Below are 15,613 nucleotides of genomic sequence, written 5' to 3' on the forward strand. Positions count from 1 at the left end.
GATCTTGGATATTAACCCTTTATCAGAAAACATTTCTGAAAATTTTTTTCCCTTTCGGTAGGGTCTTTTAACTAGGACTCAGGATTAATTTTTTTCTTTTTTTTTTTGAAATTTTTATAATTGGAACAATAGCATAGTGGGTAGGGTGTTTGCCTTTTACATGGCCAACCTTGGTTCTATTCCTCCAGCCCTTTCGGAGACCCGGCAAGCTACTGAGAGTATTTCACCCACACACAAAGTCTGGCAAACTACCTGTGATGTATTCGATATGCCAAAAACAGAAACAACAAGTCTCACAATGGAGACATTAGTGGTGCCTGCTTGAGCAAGTCAATGACCAACGGGAGGACAGTGACAGCGACAGTGACTTTATCAAATAATAAAATTTTAAAAAGAGAGGGGTGAATATTGAAGAATATTTAAAAATACAAAGGCCAGCCTATTATGAGTCACTAATGGTTAGGATGGGCTGGAGCAATAGCACAGCGGGTAGGGCGTTTGCCTTGCAAGCAGCCAACACGGCCAACCTGAGTTCAATTCCTCTGCCTCTCTCGGAGAACCTGGCAAGCTACCAAGAGTACCTCGCCCTCATGGCAAAGCCTGGAAAGCTACCCGTGACACAGAGGCAGGGTGGGATGGGGGTATGGGGTGTGGGATGGATACTGGGAACCATGGTGGTGGGAAATGGGCACTGGATGGGTATTTGATCATTGTATAATTGAAACCAAAGCACAAAAATTTGTAAGTCTACAACTGTACATCATGGTGTCTCACTAATTGAAATTTAAAAATAAAAAATAAAGAAAATTGGAACATAAAGTAAAAATAAAACAAGAGAAAGATCTAACAATAGCAAAGAGGACTACAGTAGTCAAAAAGTTGAAAAACAGGCACATTGGCAAGTATTTTTAAATAAGCATCCAGGAGACAATATAGCATTGTTCGTGAACAAATCTACTCTATGGATTCACCTCATCCTTGAAATGGAAAAGGACAATTTGTTAGTTACAAATTTGCAAATAAGATATATATCATCTATTTTTTGCTATGTTTCTATGCTTTACCAAGTATTATTCTAATTTTTAAATTTACTTTACTGATTAAAACTGTATTTGCCTGCATTAAACGTTTTAATTAAATGTTTTATTAGAAATGATTTTTAATTATTAAAATGTTTTATTACGTGTCATTTTTAAAAAGAAACATATAGGCTATAGAGCTAGTGAATTATGTAGAGGGTGTTTACCTTGTATGCACCTAACCTGAGTTCAATCCCAGGAACCCTGAGACTGCCAGGAGTGATCTCTGGATACAGAGTAAGAAGTGAGCCAGGAGCACATCTGGGTGCAATACCCTCCCCTCAAAAAAAGGAAGAAAAGAAAAGAAAAACATATAACTGATTCTTGAATAACATAGAGGTTAAGAGTGCTAGCTCCTATATAAGTGTTGAAAACCCCCAAATTTAATGGAGAGTCTGCTATTGACCAAGAGGATGGTTTTTTAACAGTAATTAATTACATTGTCTACAAGTAGTGATATGTGTGGTCTGTAAATGTGTAAATTTTGATACATTCAAAAATTTACAATGGATTTTATAATAGACTTTATAATACATTTGTATTTCATGGTAATAAGTGATAAATTATATTTCTGTTTTTTGCGGGGTATTTGGGCCATAGTATGTGGTGCTTGGGACTTCTGACTCTGTGCTCAAGGGTCATTCCTGGTGGTGCCAGCCATTAATTTGGGTTGACAGTGTGCATGGTAAGTGCTTGAACCCCTATACAAAGTCTGGGGTCCAATCAAATCAATTATCTACATATATTTTATACGTGCATGGCATACTTTTTCTTAGATTTTTTGATATTTCTAGGATATATTGATCATCTTTAATTATTTCACATCAATACCAATGTCCAAATATTTTCAAAATATAATTATTGAAAAAAATCATATAGAAGTCCAAATTTGTATTGTTCATGGGATAACTATATTAAGAAGAAAATAGAACCACAAAATACATACAAGTAAAATGAAGGTACATTTCTTTGGAGTCTTTCAATTATATATTTATATTAGTATATATACAAGTATAATTTTTAAATAATCAATTGCAGTTACTATAAAATGTTTATTGATATTTTATAATTGTAATGCTGCGGGGAATTTGCTGCTAAGATGACTTTGATGTGAACATTTATATCTATTTGTCTACTTTTCTGATTGTTTACTTAAGACCAATTCTTAAACGTAACTTACTTATGACCGGATATGTAGCTCGGGACAAAAGAACTTGGCTTGCAAGTATGAAATTTTTGTTTTTATACTTTGCGCTATAGAAACAAAAGCAAAATCATTAACTGTGGTTGGAAATATGCCTCGGTGGTAAAATATTTGCCTCGCATTTCTGAGGTTATGCGTTTGATCCCTGAATTTCCATATACACACACAAAAGCTAACTTGCAAAAAAGTCTCACACTGGAGATGTTACTGGACCCTCTCGAGAAAATCGATGAACAACAGGAGTATAGTGACAGTAACAGTGACTTAAAGAACATTAAACTGCTTTAAATTCTGTATTGCCTAACTATTATACAGATTTACTTCTCAATAAAATAACTTGAAAAGGTCTATTTTCTAACATCTTTGCTAGGAAAAGATATTACCTGAGCTTTCAATATTTGTAATTTGGGGGGAAATTTTAATTTCTCATTTTAATTTGTGCTCTTTGTCTACTAGTGATCTTGAAAATTGCTCTTGTGTGGTACTACATGAAAATAGTATGCTAAGCGAAATGAGTCAGAAAGAGAGGGACAGACATAGAAAGACCACATTCATCTGGTTAACATAAAGTAACAAAATAAGAGACTAACACCCAAGAATAGCTGTGATAAATATACAGGTTGTTCACTTCATGGCTTAGAGGCCAGCTGCACTCTCTAGGGGTAAAGGCAGCGCAGATAGAGAAGGGAGCACCCAATAAAGGGTGTTGGGAAGATCTGCCCAGGATGGGAAATGCCTGCTGAAAGTAGTCTATGGAACAAACAGGATTGCCACCCAATGTCTCTTCTGCAGACCACAGCACCCAAAAGGAGAGATAGAACAAAAGGGTGTGCCCTACCAAAGAGTCAGGGTGGGATGGGGGATGGGGGTGGGAGGGATACTGCAATTGGTAGGAGTGGAGAATGGGCACTGGAGGTGGGATGGGTACTCGATCACTGTATAACTGAAACCCAAGCACAACAAGTTTAATTCTACAACTGTACCTCATGGTGTTTCACTAATAAAACAAAACAAAAAAAAATTAAGAAAAAAGAAAATTGCTCTTGTGTTTACTAGTCATTTACACTTTTTTCAATACAGATTATATGATCATGGTTTATGCTTTTTTTATTTTTATTTTAAGTTTGATAGTTAAATACTGATTTATTTCACAGCACTAATTTATTAAAAACATTCATCCTTGGCCTATCATATTAATTGCCAGTATTTGTTGGTTTTGCTTGTTTTTTGATCACTTAATTTGTTTTTTATCCCTTTTTTTCAGATAGTAAAATTTTGACACAAATGAGCATATGATTTTCTTTATCTCCTACAGTTTTAAACTGAGAACAAATGTTTGTTTTGTATAAATAAGATACCTTTGCATTTACTATTTCTTCTCATTTTATTTACATTTTAACACATCTCGATTCATCTAAAACTTATCCTAGTAAGTGTTGTCATTGAAAGAAACCATCATTTTTTTCAATCATAGCATTGTAGCACTGTCCTCCTGCTGTTCATCCATTTGCTTGAGCAGGAACCAGTAACATCTTACACAAAACTGTGAGACTTGTTGTCACTGGTTTTGGCCTATCGAATACGTCATGGGTAGCTTGCCAGGCTTTTGCTATGTGGATGAGATACTCTGGGTAGCTTGCCGGGCATTGAAATCGGAATCAGGGTTGGCCTCCTGCAAGGCAAATGCCCTACCCGTTGTGCTGTAAACGTTATATAAAATATACTAGTAATACCGAGTGCTGTTTCTTTAACAGTGCAATAAAAATGATTATTTAGTAATTTTCTTGATTTATTAATGAAATATATAAGCACTGGAATATAATGGGAGTATTTTTCTAACACAGGCATCTGTTATAACTGTCTTGTAGGATTCCATCTCCCTAGCCTGCTTCATTCTTCCTCTCTCTCTATCCAATCTGGTCTTTTTCTTGGGAATCTGACATCCTGATTGGCTAGCCTCTACCTTTCAACTGCCTACTTTATGACATCATTCTCCCACCAAACCAACCACCAACTGGTAGAATCTTGGGGTTCCCATGCAGTTGTTTGTAAACAAATTTGAAACATCATGGTAAGTGACCAGTGACCAATGACCAATCACCAGTGAGCAGTCATCTGTACTGAACAATTGTGGTCTTAAACTGCTTCAGTGTTCAGAGGTAATCTCGTACCATCTCCATTACTCGTCTACCTTTCATCGGTATTTTCTCCTCTCTCAGCATGTCAGGTAAAGAATATTACTTTTCAAAGCTTTTCATTAGATTTATCATCCCTAAACTTAGCAGCCAAGTAAAAACATCATGTAGTAATGAAAGAAAATATTCAAGTAGAATTTTATAAGCCACATTTTAGTTTGACTTTGACATTTGATGTGTTATTTTAGACATTGGCTTTCTTTTTCTCACATACAAAGTGTTTTTTCTCGTTGATTACATTATATTTTAGACATACTTACGAGCGCAAATACATGTATATATGTAAATGAGTGTTGAAACTGTGTTTCTTTTTCCTTTGCATAGTGAATTTTACATGATGTCTATTGAAAAAAAGTAAAACAGAGATTTTTTTTTTTACAGACTCAGAAAATAGAAACAGAAAATAGAAAATAGAAACCAATATGATATGAGGGGGAATAAAATAGGAAAGAAAGAAAGAAAGAAAGAAAGAAAGAAAGAAAGAAAGAAAGAAAGAATATGGATGGTGATTATCAAGGAATGGGAAAAAGTTTGGACAGAATATTGAAGACAACCAAAGATTTAAAATAAAAAACAAAGAATATATATTAAATATGCTGAGATAAACACACTGAGAGCAATTCAAAGCAATTTACTTCAATAAATTCCAGGACTAGAATGTATACTATTTTTTGAGTAGGGTACCAGAGGGGAAAACCAGTTTATCAGAAAGCCATCCTTGGTGGCTTTTTCCCCTTATTATATCTTAGAATATAGTACCTGGTACTTGACAATTTGGAATATAAACATGCTTCAGAAATGATGCTTCCCATAAATAGCTAATAGTGGTTATCTGGGGGGGGTGGAAGAAACAGAATCTTCAATGGTTTTATTACGTTCTGGTTTTTAAGTACATGGACGCGCTGCCATTTAAATAAAAAATAAATGGTATATTCTATCTTGAATCAGGATATTTGATTCATTTGTGTGGTTAGTAGGTTCCTGGTTAAAGCTGCTTGTCATCTTTACAAATATTATTTTACGTGATTTTGTTTCCTAACATGAGAGTATTTGGAAAATAGTCAATTTCTGTTTTTAGATCATAAGAGGAAATAGAAAAATCAAGTCTCATATGTCTAATTACACATTTTTGTCCTATTTGCGAATTCTGAGTTTTCCTATACTAAAGATATTTTATTGGATTTTGGTGCTTATTCATTAAACATTGAGAAGAACGTTTTCTGGTTGATAAAGATAATTCTAATCCTGGGGGTGAAAGCAAATTTACAATATTTTGTGATCATTTTTTAAATGGTCTTTTCTGTTTCTTGTGTGATCAAGTGAAATCCTATGCTATGTTTATCACGTGTTGTTTGCTTGTTAATATTCAGAGCTATTGATGAGATTAATTTTTTGTACTTACGAAGTTTCTTTCTGTATTTTACTCATTTGAAACATTTCTTGTCTATGAAATACAATCACGTTTATTCCTATTTTCTTTTTTTATGTAGTTACTGGTAAATCTTTTCTCTTTAATGGACTCGTAAAGTGTGCACTCAAAAATCACCTACTATTCAATTTTTTGGCTAGCAGTTTTTTCTAAAATAGAATAATGTCTTCATATTGCATATATGGAACAATTTATTAATAACCTTATTGGCCTGTTTTATTTGTTTTTGTTACGGACCACATCCACCATTATTCAGGGCTTACTCTTGGGTTTGCTCTCAATAACTTACTATACTATGCTGCTTGCTACATAGCCCAAATTTCATTAATATCTATATTCATGTTTTTCAGTTCTGTGATACATATTTTTCACGATGTTTTCTTTACACTTACTCCTATGTAAATCATATGAAATAGAAAAATTATATTCAAGTATGCATTATTATTCTTAGAGTTATTAGTAACTACATTGTAGATAAACAACTTAAGACACTGAATGTAAATAAAGTTTTCCTTCCAAAAACATTTCTTGGGAAAAACTCAAGTAGTCATTTTTGAAGTGGATTAAAACTCAGGGTAACCTTCAATGCATCAACAAGATTAAGTCATATGTGAACCATAAGTAACAGATACTCATTGTACAAATCAAATGGAAACCTGATGATTGCAATGGTAATAGTTGTAAAGACTCCAATGCCTATATTAATGTAAGGTATCTTCCTTCTGGTTTCTGGCCTTGTAGTGATCATGCAGAGTCCTGGCAAGAAGTCCACATGCTTTAGGTTGCCTAACCTGGAAATTCTTAAGGGCCAGAGAGAGAAAGTACTGGAGGGGATAAGTCACTTGCCTTGTACACAGCCAATCAAGTTGAAGCTCTGTCACGGCATACACTCTACTGAATGTTCTAAGGGGTCACTCCAGAGTGTAGAGCCAGGAAGAGCCCAAGATCACTGTCAGTTATTGGTCCAAACTCTACACCACCCCACGACCAATAAAATTATTGGAATATAGGAAATCTCTTTGCCATCTCTGGGTCTCAGGTTTCTTCTTGTCCAGAGAATGTTTCCCATTCTCTTAGACTTCCTAGTTTGAAAAAGCTTCCATTCTAGGAAATAGCATAGGACTCAATAGGAGAGCAAGCTACAGGCATTTCTAGGGTAAGGAGAAACTATCTTTAAGCAAGAAATCCAGGTTTAGATAAGACCCACTGGTTCTTCTATAGTTCTGTGTTCACAATGGGAGCACGATACCAAATACACAAAGTGCCAAAATGTTCCAGGCTTTGAATAACCCTAAGTTGTTGGAATTTGGGAAACTCAGTTGACTGTTCGTACTAGAAGCATCTCAATGGCTTAAATTTTAAGTTAATATTGTTGCTCTCAGCGTTGAAGGAGATTATTAGTCTCACAGATTTTTTTCATCACCCTCTTGGTTCTTACAGAAAGTTATCAAAATCTATCTGTATTTGGAACTGCACATACTCTGCAGTTTTCCCTTCTCGTGGTGAATGATACAGCTTCCCTAACAGGAAGTGTTTGCAACTACTCCAGAGTATCTGTTCCAGTGGGTAGTTCTGCTTGGCTCCTAACCTCATCCTCTGGCACCTGTTTCCAACCACTGATGGGTAGTGCCTAGCTTTACCAACATTTCAGCACAACAGTTCTATCTGGAGTGTTTCACCAGAGTCATATATCCACCTCAGCTGCTTCCTTCCAAATTGTTTTGGAATGTGATATTGCAGGAAGTGCTGAAGAGAAATCTTCCATGGAAGATTTTTCTGTGACTGTCCTTGACCAAGACTCTGCTGTCTCTTCCATGTCTATGTCAGCTTGCTATGAGAAAATCCTAGATACCAACAAAATGGTGTCTGTGTACCCATCACTTTCTGCCAGTCTTGTTGAGAGAACACCATCTCAGGTTCCACATCAGAGTCAAAGCCTGTCACTTCCATTCCAGGAAGGAAGCCAGGTGTATTACTATCATCAAGGCACTCTGGGAACTCTCCTTTCTGGCCTGCAGTCCTATGACTCCATGTCATACACAGGACAAAAGGGCTCTGCCCCCCAAACTTACAGCAACTCATCGCGAGAAATGGTTACGGTTCTGAAGGAGGTTCAGCCCCCAAATAACCAAACACCAGCCTCCTTTTCTGGAATCGACTTCTCTCTGTCTGCTCAACCCAACACAGAATCGAGTTATCAAGGTAGGTAAAACTAAGAGAAGGGAAAAAAATTCAATAATTGAGGTCAAAAAAGAGGAAAACTGTCCATAGACAGGTGGTATTTAAGTTAAATACACTGAGATTATTAAGTTTATGAAATGAACTTGAAAGAAATCAGTTCATGTTTAATCCTCTCACTCTTTTTACAGCATGTTATTTTCACACTCAACGTAAGAGCTCCTAAAGGAGATTGGAAGATATGATAGTATAATGGACATCTAGGTTTCATGTAATGAAACTTCGGGAGCACACAAAAGAATACCACATTTTTCCCTAGTTTTTCCATTTGTTAAAAATTTTTATAAGTGATACATCATGAGGTACAGTCGTAGACTTACAAATTTTTGTGCTTATGTTTCAGTTATACAATGTTCAAGTACCCATCCCTCCACCAGTGCCCATTCTCCACCATGACGGATCCCAGTTTCCCTCCCATCTCCAATACCCACCATCCTACCCAGCCTCTGTGGTAGGGAATGCCACATTTTTCACTGTTCTAGTTCAGCAGTCCTCCAAAATAACCACACTAAAATAAAATACATGTCTTAAACAAATATTTTTGTATGTTCTCGAGACATTTCATAACTCTTATTGTGATAGTATCACTTTAACTTTCCCTTCCATGAATGAGCAACAAGGTTCTGAATACAATTGGGTTTCAGTTCTCCTGTCTCAAGTCATCAAACCTAGAATCTGTACTTCAGCACAAATTTCATGATAAAGTGGTGCTTCATTCTAACTCCTATTCCATGATATCAACTTCCTATTATATTTTCAAGAAAGCAAATGAATTGAGACTAGACTACTTTACAATGCTAAGCTCTGGATCGATAGCACAGTGGTAGGGCATTTGCCTTGCACGCAGCCAACATGGCTGACCCAAGTTCGATTCCTCCAGCCCTCTCAGAGAGCCCAGCAAGCTACCGAAAGTATCTCGCCCGCACAGCAAAGCCTGGCAAACTCCCCGTAATGTATTTGATATACCAAACACAGTATTGAACTTAATAGTTTAAAAATATCTATTTTTTTTTAAAAAGCTTTTGTTTGGATCAGGTTGAATCTGGGTCATAGCCCGTACTGCTCAGGGAATATTCATGGGTCTGTGCTACGGATCACTGCTGAATGTGCTTAGGAGAACATACGTGATACTAAAGATCAAACTGAGGTCAGCTGTGCACAGGGCCAGTGCCTTACGAAATGTACTATCACTCTGTCCTAGGTCTCTTATTTTCAAGTGCAATATATACAGAAACTCTTTCAAATACAAAGAAAACCAAAAATCAACAACACCACATGGCAAACAGTAAGAACTACAACATTTACCTCCACTTCTAGCACAGGGCCTTGTCCATTATCCTTAGAATAGCCAGTAACAATGCCTTGCCTATTTCTGGTAGGTGCACTGTCGTGGAGAACTGATCCACGAAATTGAGTCAGGGATTGGGAGGAGGGATTTGGGGGGTTTGGGAGAGAGGAAGAGGTTAATTTTTGAGAGAATGAGTAGTGTTATGTTGGAATTATGTTTATAAGAAACCATTATTAATCGAATTATAAATAATAGAATATAAATAATGTTTTAGACGTTTGTCTGTCTCATTTTATTCTTTTAATTTGTTTTCTCTATATGTCACATATGCATGAACTTGTATGATGCCTATCTTTCTATGCCTGATTTATGTCACTAAACATAATACACTCATGTTATCAATTTTTCTACAAATAATAAAATTTCACATCAAACAACTGAGTAGTATTTCATTGCTTTACCACCTTTCATTCTCAAAATTTGCGGTTTAAAAGAAACAAATATTGGTTTTAACAAAGCTCTGGTTTTTAAAATTTTTAGTTCAATGAAGCAAAATAGATTTTTCGAACAACACTTAGAAACTTGTGACAGAGTTGTAGTGTGAAAAGTAATATATGTTCAAGAGAGAAGACTCATTTAACAAAGCAAGCAAAGAGAGACATAGAGAAAGGAAGCACGGTATTTCCTCAAGGGAGAACACAAGCTTGAGAACCAAGCCGACTCTAGTAGTTTAGGAATAAGAACTTGGAGTGGTATGAACTTAACTTGTGTACTTTAGGGGAGAACCTGAGTGAAACTATTAGAAGCAGTTTCAGGAGCATCATAGACTGGAGTCTGCAATTGGAGTGAGGAGGGTAGAGAGTTCTTTTGGAAGATCTGGACTTTGGAGAATAGTAATATTATACCATTAATGATAGTAGCTTTCCGTGGGATTCCAAAAAAATTTTAAACTGTGTTGTCAGAAATGATAAAATTCTTCGGTATTTGGATTTCCTGTGGAAACTACTGGAAAGTTGAGTTTATGCTCTGGTTGCCTCCGCCTGAAACAAGGTCAACAAGTCATGAATGAAAAATTGCAAGTTACAAGGATCAAGGATTCTGATCCCATTGGAAAACTAGCTTTTGGGTGTACAGTTTTTACTGATGGCCTGATGTAGATTGTGATCCAGGAATATGTAACAGAAAGGAGGTAGTGAAAGGTATCCTCAGAAGTTGAAGCCTCTGAGAAAGAATTCATTTATGCCAACATATGGGTTATCAATGCTTGCTCATGGCTGCTACCATTATAACATGCCATTCAATGGTTCTGTGGTTTCAATTTACTGTGTCAATGTAAAGATGAAGTTTCTAAATGGAAGGTAAAAATCTGAGGCCCTCAAGATGATGAATCATGGGGAGGGGGGAGCTAGAGCAATAGTACAGCAGGTAGGGCATTTGCCTTGCACACGGCCTACCCAGGTTAGATTCCCAGCATCCTGTATGGTCCCCCCAAGCACCGTGAGGAGTAATTCCTGACTGCAGAGCCAGGAGTAACCCCTGTGCATCGCCAGGTGTGACCCATAAATGCAAAAAAAAAAAGATGATTCCTTACCTTTAGATACTTTGATGTCAAGTAGAAACAGTCAGAAAGCTCCCCAGAAAATGCTTCTCCAGGGTCGAAAACATCATCACCTGTAGCGTGAGAGCATACAGAAAATAAGGTGTCCATTTTATGTCAAGTTAATGCAAGTCAGACATGATCTTGGAAAGTTTGTCAAATGAGAGCATGGATATAGGAAGAATAAGGTGCCAGCTGAATCTTAGAGGTAAAATATACAAAGGTCAACAAGTAGGAGGTACAGTGGCGACCAGGTCTACTAAGAAAAGCATTTTTTAAAAAAGAAAATGCAATGAAACATCAAATAAGACCTTTTTAAATGTTTAAGAACAGGGATATAACTCAGTGATAGAACATTTGCCTTCCATTGTATGATGATCTGCGTTTGATCCTTAGCACTGCAAAGAGCATTATTTTTAATTTTCAATTTCTTTCTTTCTTGCTTGCTTGTTTGCTGTTTTGTTTTTTGGGTCTCACCTGGCAAAGTATAGGGGTTATTTTTAGCTTTTAAGAAAAGTTATAATTTTACATTTTTACCTGTGATTTAAAAGGAAATCTAAAATATTTTAGAGTAAATATATGTGAAGAAGAATAAAAGTCACAGGAATTATTTAGTATACTTAATGATACAGCAGTCCGAATTTTGAGGTTAATTTTATGGGTATTGCATAAATAATTTTTCTCCATTATGTGGGCTGTCTTTTTATCATGGTCACCATTTTTTCTGAGTTGCAGAAATTTCTTAGTTTAATGTAGTATCATTTGTTTATCTTCACTTCCTCTTCCTTGGTCAATGGTGTTTCATTCTAGAAGTTTCCCTTAGCTTTAATGTCATGGAGGGATCTTCCCACATTTTTCTCCATATATCTTAAGAAATCAGGTATTATATTGAGGTCTTTAATTCATTTGATCTGACTTTGTTCCTGGCACTATAAATAGGTCTGACTTCATCTTTTTTGCATGTTACTGTCCAGTTTGCCCAGCACCAGTTGCTGAAGAGATTTCCTTGCTCAACTTCATAGTTCTTGAGCCTTTATGAATGATTAGGTAATAATAATCTGAGGGTCAGCGTCAGGATATTTGACGACATTCCATTGATCTGAGTCCTGTCTTTATCTGAATACCATGCTTTTTTGATTACTACGACTTTGTCCTAGGATTTGAAGTTGGGGAATGTGATCCCATCTTCTTTTTCCAAAGATTGGTTTAGCTATTCATGGGAGTTTATTGTTGTTTATGAATTTCAAGAATTTTTAATCTGTTTCTTTGAAAAATGTTATTGGTATACTTATATGAAGTGCATTGAATCTTAATAGCGCTTTGGGGTGTATTGCTATTTTGACAGTGTCAATCCTCTCAATCCATGAGGATGGGATGTGATTCCATTTCCTCATATCCTCTTTTATTTCTTGAAGTGGTGTTTTGTGGGGTTTTTTTTTTTGGTATAGATCCTTAACCTTCTTAGCTGTTTCTAATATACTTGATTTCCTGATGTATTATTGTGAATGGGATTGTTCTTCTCCTATCTCTTTTTTCTCTTTCATTATTAGTATACCGGAAAGACATGGACTAATGGATATTGATTTAGCAAATAGTAAAAGCTTGAGTTTTTCCTTTTTTATCTGGATGCCCTTGATATCTTTTTCTTACCAAATCATATGGCAAGTACTTCAAGTACTATGTTGAATAGGAGTGGTGAGAGTGGTTAACTTGGTTTGTGCCTGATTGTATTTTGGGATTCTAGCTCATTGATTTCTGACCCAAGCCTTTAGTTTTTCCCCGTTGAGAATAATGCTTGCTGTGGGTTTGTGATAGTTTGCTTTGACTATATTGAGGAAAGTACTTTCAACTCCCATTTTGTTGAGAGTTTTTCATCATGAATGGGTGCTGGATCTCATCAAATGCTTTATCTACATCTATTGATATGATCATATGACTTTTATCTTTATTTTATTGAGATGGTGTATTCTGTTGATTGACTTGAGAATGTTAAGTCATCCTTGCATCCCAAGATAAACCTACTTGGTCTTAGTGTGTGATCATTTGTTGAGTTTCTGGATTTTCTTTGCTGTTATTTTCTTAAGGATCTTTGCATCTGTATTTATCAAGGAAATATCTGTAATTATCTTTTTTTTGTGGTTTCTCTGTCTGATCTGAGTATCAGGATGAACTTTGCCTCATAGAAACTGTTTGGTAGTATTTTTGTTTCTTCAATTTCCTGGAAAATCTTAAAAAATGTTGGCATCAGGTCCTCTTTAAAGGTTTGAAATATTTCATTAGTGAATCCATTTGGGCCTGGGCTCCTGTTTTAGGGGATGTTTTTTATTATCATTTCAATTTGCTTGTAGTGATAAAGGTAAAAGGTAAAGGCCCTCCCTTTGTTCATCGATTTGCTCGAGCGGGCCCAGTAACGTCTCCATTGGAGACTTTTTTGTTACTGTGTTTGGCATATCAAATACGTCACGGAGAGCTTGCCAGGCTCTGCCCTGCGGAAGAGATACTCTCTCCGTAGCTTGCCGGGCTCTCCGAGAGGGGCGGAGGAATCGAATTCGGGTCGGTCATGTTGGCTGCGTGCAAGGCAAACACCCTACCGCTGTGCTATCATATTCGAAATCTTCTTGGTTCAGCCTTGGGAGGTAATTGGAATCCAGTAATTTATCCATTTATTCAAGATTCTCTCATTTCCTGCTGTAAAGATTCTCAAAATAATCGCTGATGATCCTCTGGATTTCTGTAGTTTCTATTATGATGTCCCCCTTTGCATTTCTGATTCGTTTATTAGGATTCGTTCTCTTTGTTTATTTGTGAGTCTTGCTTATGGTTTATTGATCTTATTTATTTTCTCAAAGAACCATGTCTTGCTTTTTGTTGGTCTTCTGGATTGTATTTTGGGATTCTAGCTCATTGATTTTTGCTCCAGGGTTTATTATTTCCTTCCTCCTGCCTAGCTTGGACTCCTTTAATTGGTCATTTTCCAAAATCTTGAACTGTAAGTTATTTTTGTAGGCCCTTTCTTTCTTCCTGATGAATTTCGCAGAGCTAAAAACGTTCCTCTTAACACTGCTTTTGCTGTGTCCCACAAGTTCTGGTAGCTCCTCATTCTCATTTGTTTCTGGAATCTTTTTATTTCCTCTTTGATTTCTATTCTAAGTCAATGGTTGTTCACTACTTCCCTCAAATAAAATATTTTCTTGCTGAGTTTTTGTCTGTTTAATATATTGAGAAGTGAGAAAGTACTTTCGAATCTCCATCTAGTATTGTGTTGCTATCAATGTTTTTCTTTAAGTCTGTTAGAATTTGTTTTTACATATTTTGCTGGTCTGTCATTAGGAGCATATACATTGAGGAGGGTGAGTTTTTTCTGATATACAGATACCATGATCATTAAGAAATGACCTACACTGTCTCTTATAACCTTTAGCCTGAAGTCCATGTGGTCTGATACTAGTATGGCCACTCCAGATATTTGGAGGTGTTCTTTTCTCGAAGAATTGTTTCCCAGCCTTTGAATTTGAGCCCATGTATTCTTTGATTATTCAGATGTGTTTCTTGCAGGCAGCAGAATGTTGGGTTCAGTTTTCTAATTCATCCTGCTATCCTCTGCCTTTGAATTGCTGCATTTAGTCCATTGACATTGAGAGAGATCATTGTGATGGGGATTTGTGCTAACTTTATGTCGAAATTTGGAGTACTTGTACTTGTGGGGCTTGTCTTAGATTAATGTAGCCCTGTTAATTCTTCTTGCAACAAAAATGTGGAACACTTTACAAGTTTGCATGTCATCTCTGTTCAAGGACCATGCTAATCTCTGTATCATTTCAATTTTAGTACATGTGTTGCCAAACTGAGTATAAGAGTTGTTTTTTTTCCCTATTTTTCTCTTCTGATTTCTTTGAGTGTTGTCCTTACTCACTCCTATGGCAGACGGTGATTCCTAATCAAGGTAGGTATTTCAAAGCAGCTTGAAGCTATAGATTTAGAACCTTAATGTCCCAGAAGAAAAAGTATGTTTTTTACCATATTCTCTTTTACCATACCCAGGGCGTCAGCTGTGCAAATTATTTCTTTTGGAAGATGGTGAATCAGTCTTGTTTAATGCCCTTCCCTGAAACCTTCATTAAGACCATTAAAATAGAGCCTTTTGCTGTTCTCACTTCGGTCCCGTGTACATCTCCAGAAAAATGTGGATGGCGTTGTCTGCACTTTGACCACCTTGAATGTAAGTAGGATTTTTCTCCTGAAGGAAGAGGTGAGAAGCATATTGATGATTTAATTCCACCTTATTACAAGTTCAACTTGAATGGAAGGTGAGATTCATGAGGCTCCTGCAAAGGACAGAAAAAAGGGTCTCAGTGAAGTTTAATGGCCAACAAACATTAACAAAACAGATGTCTCAAAGTAACCTGTGTGCATCTTCGTGTGTATAGTGAGTTTTTTTATCTACTCATAGTGATTCTCAGTCATTCCACATGGGCAAAGCACACCTGTAATTAAAAATCGAGTTCTCTGAGCAGAGGGGGTTTTCTTAGGTCATTGAAGAAGTGTATAATAATTTATTGCTAAGCACATACAGCAGTTTGAAT

The 15,613-nt window shown here is 36.3% G+C and overlaps 1 pseudogene; it reads right to left on the bottom strand.

Annotated features, from left to right (window-relative positions):
* Positions 1–14,778: 14,778 nt before the first annotated feature.
* Positions 14,779–14,875, bottom strand: LOC130025947 (uncharacterized; annotated as a pseudogene).
* Between the last annotated feature and the right edge of the window lie 738 nt (positions 14,876–15,613).

Source organism: Sorex fumeus, unplaced genomic scaffold (assembly GCF_029834395.1).
Source record: "Sorex fumeus unplaced genomic scaffold, SorFum_2.1 ptg000032l, whole genome shotgun sequence".
In the NCBI taxonomy this organism is placed as follows: Eukaryota; Metazoa; Chordata; class Mammalia; order Eulipotyphla; family Soricidae; genus Sorex; species Sorex fumeus.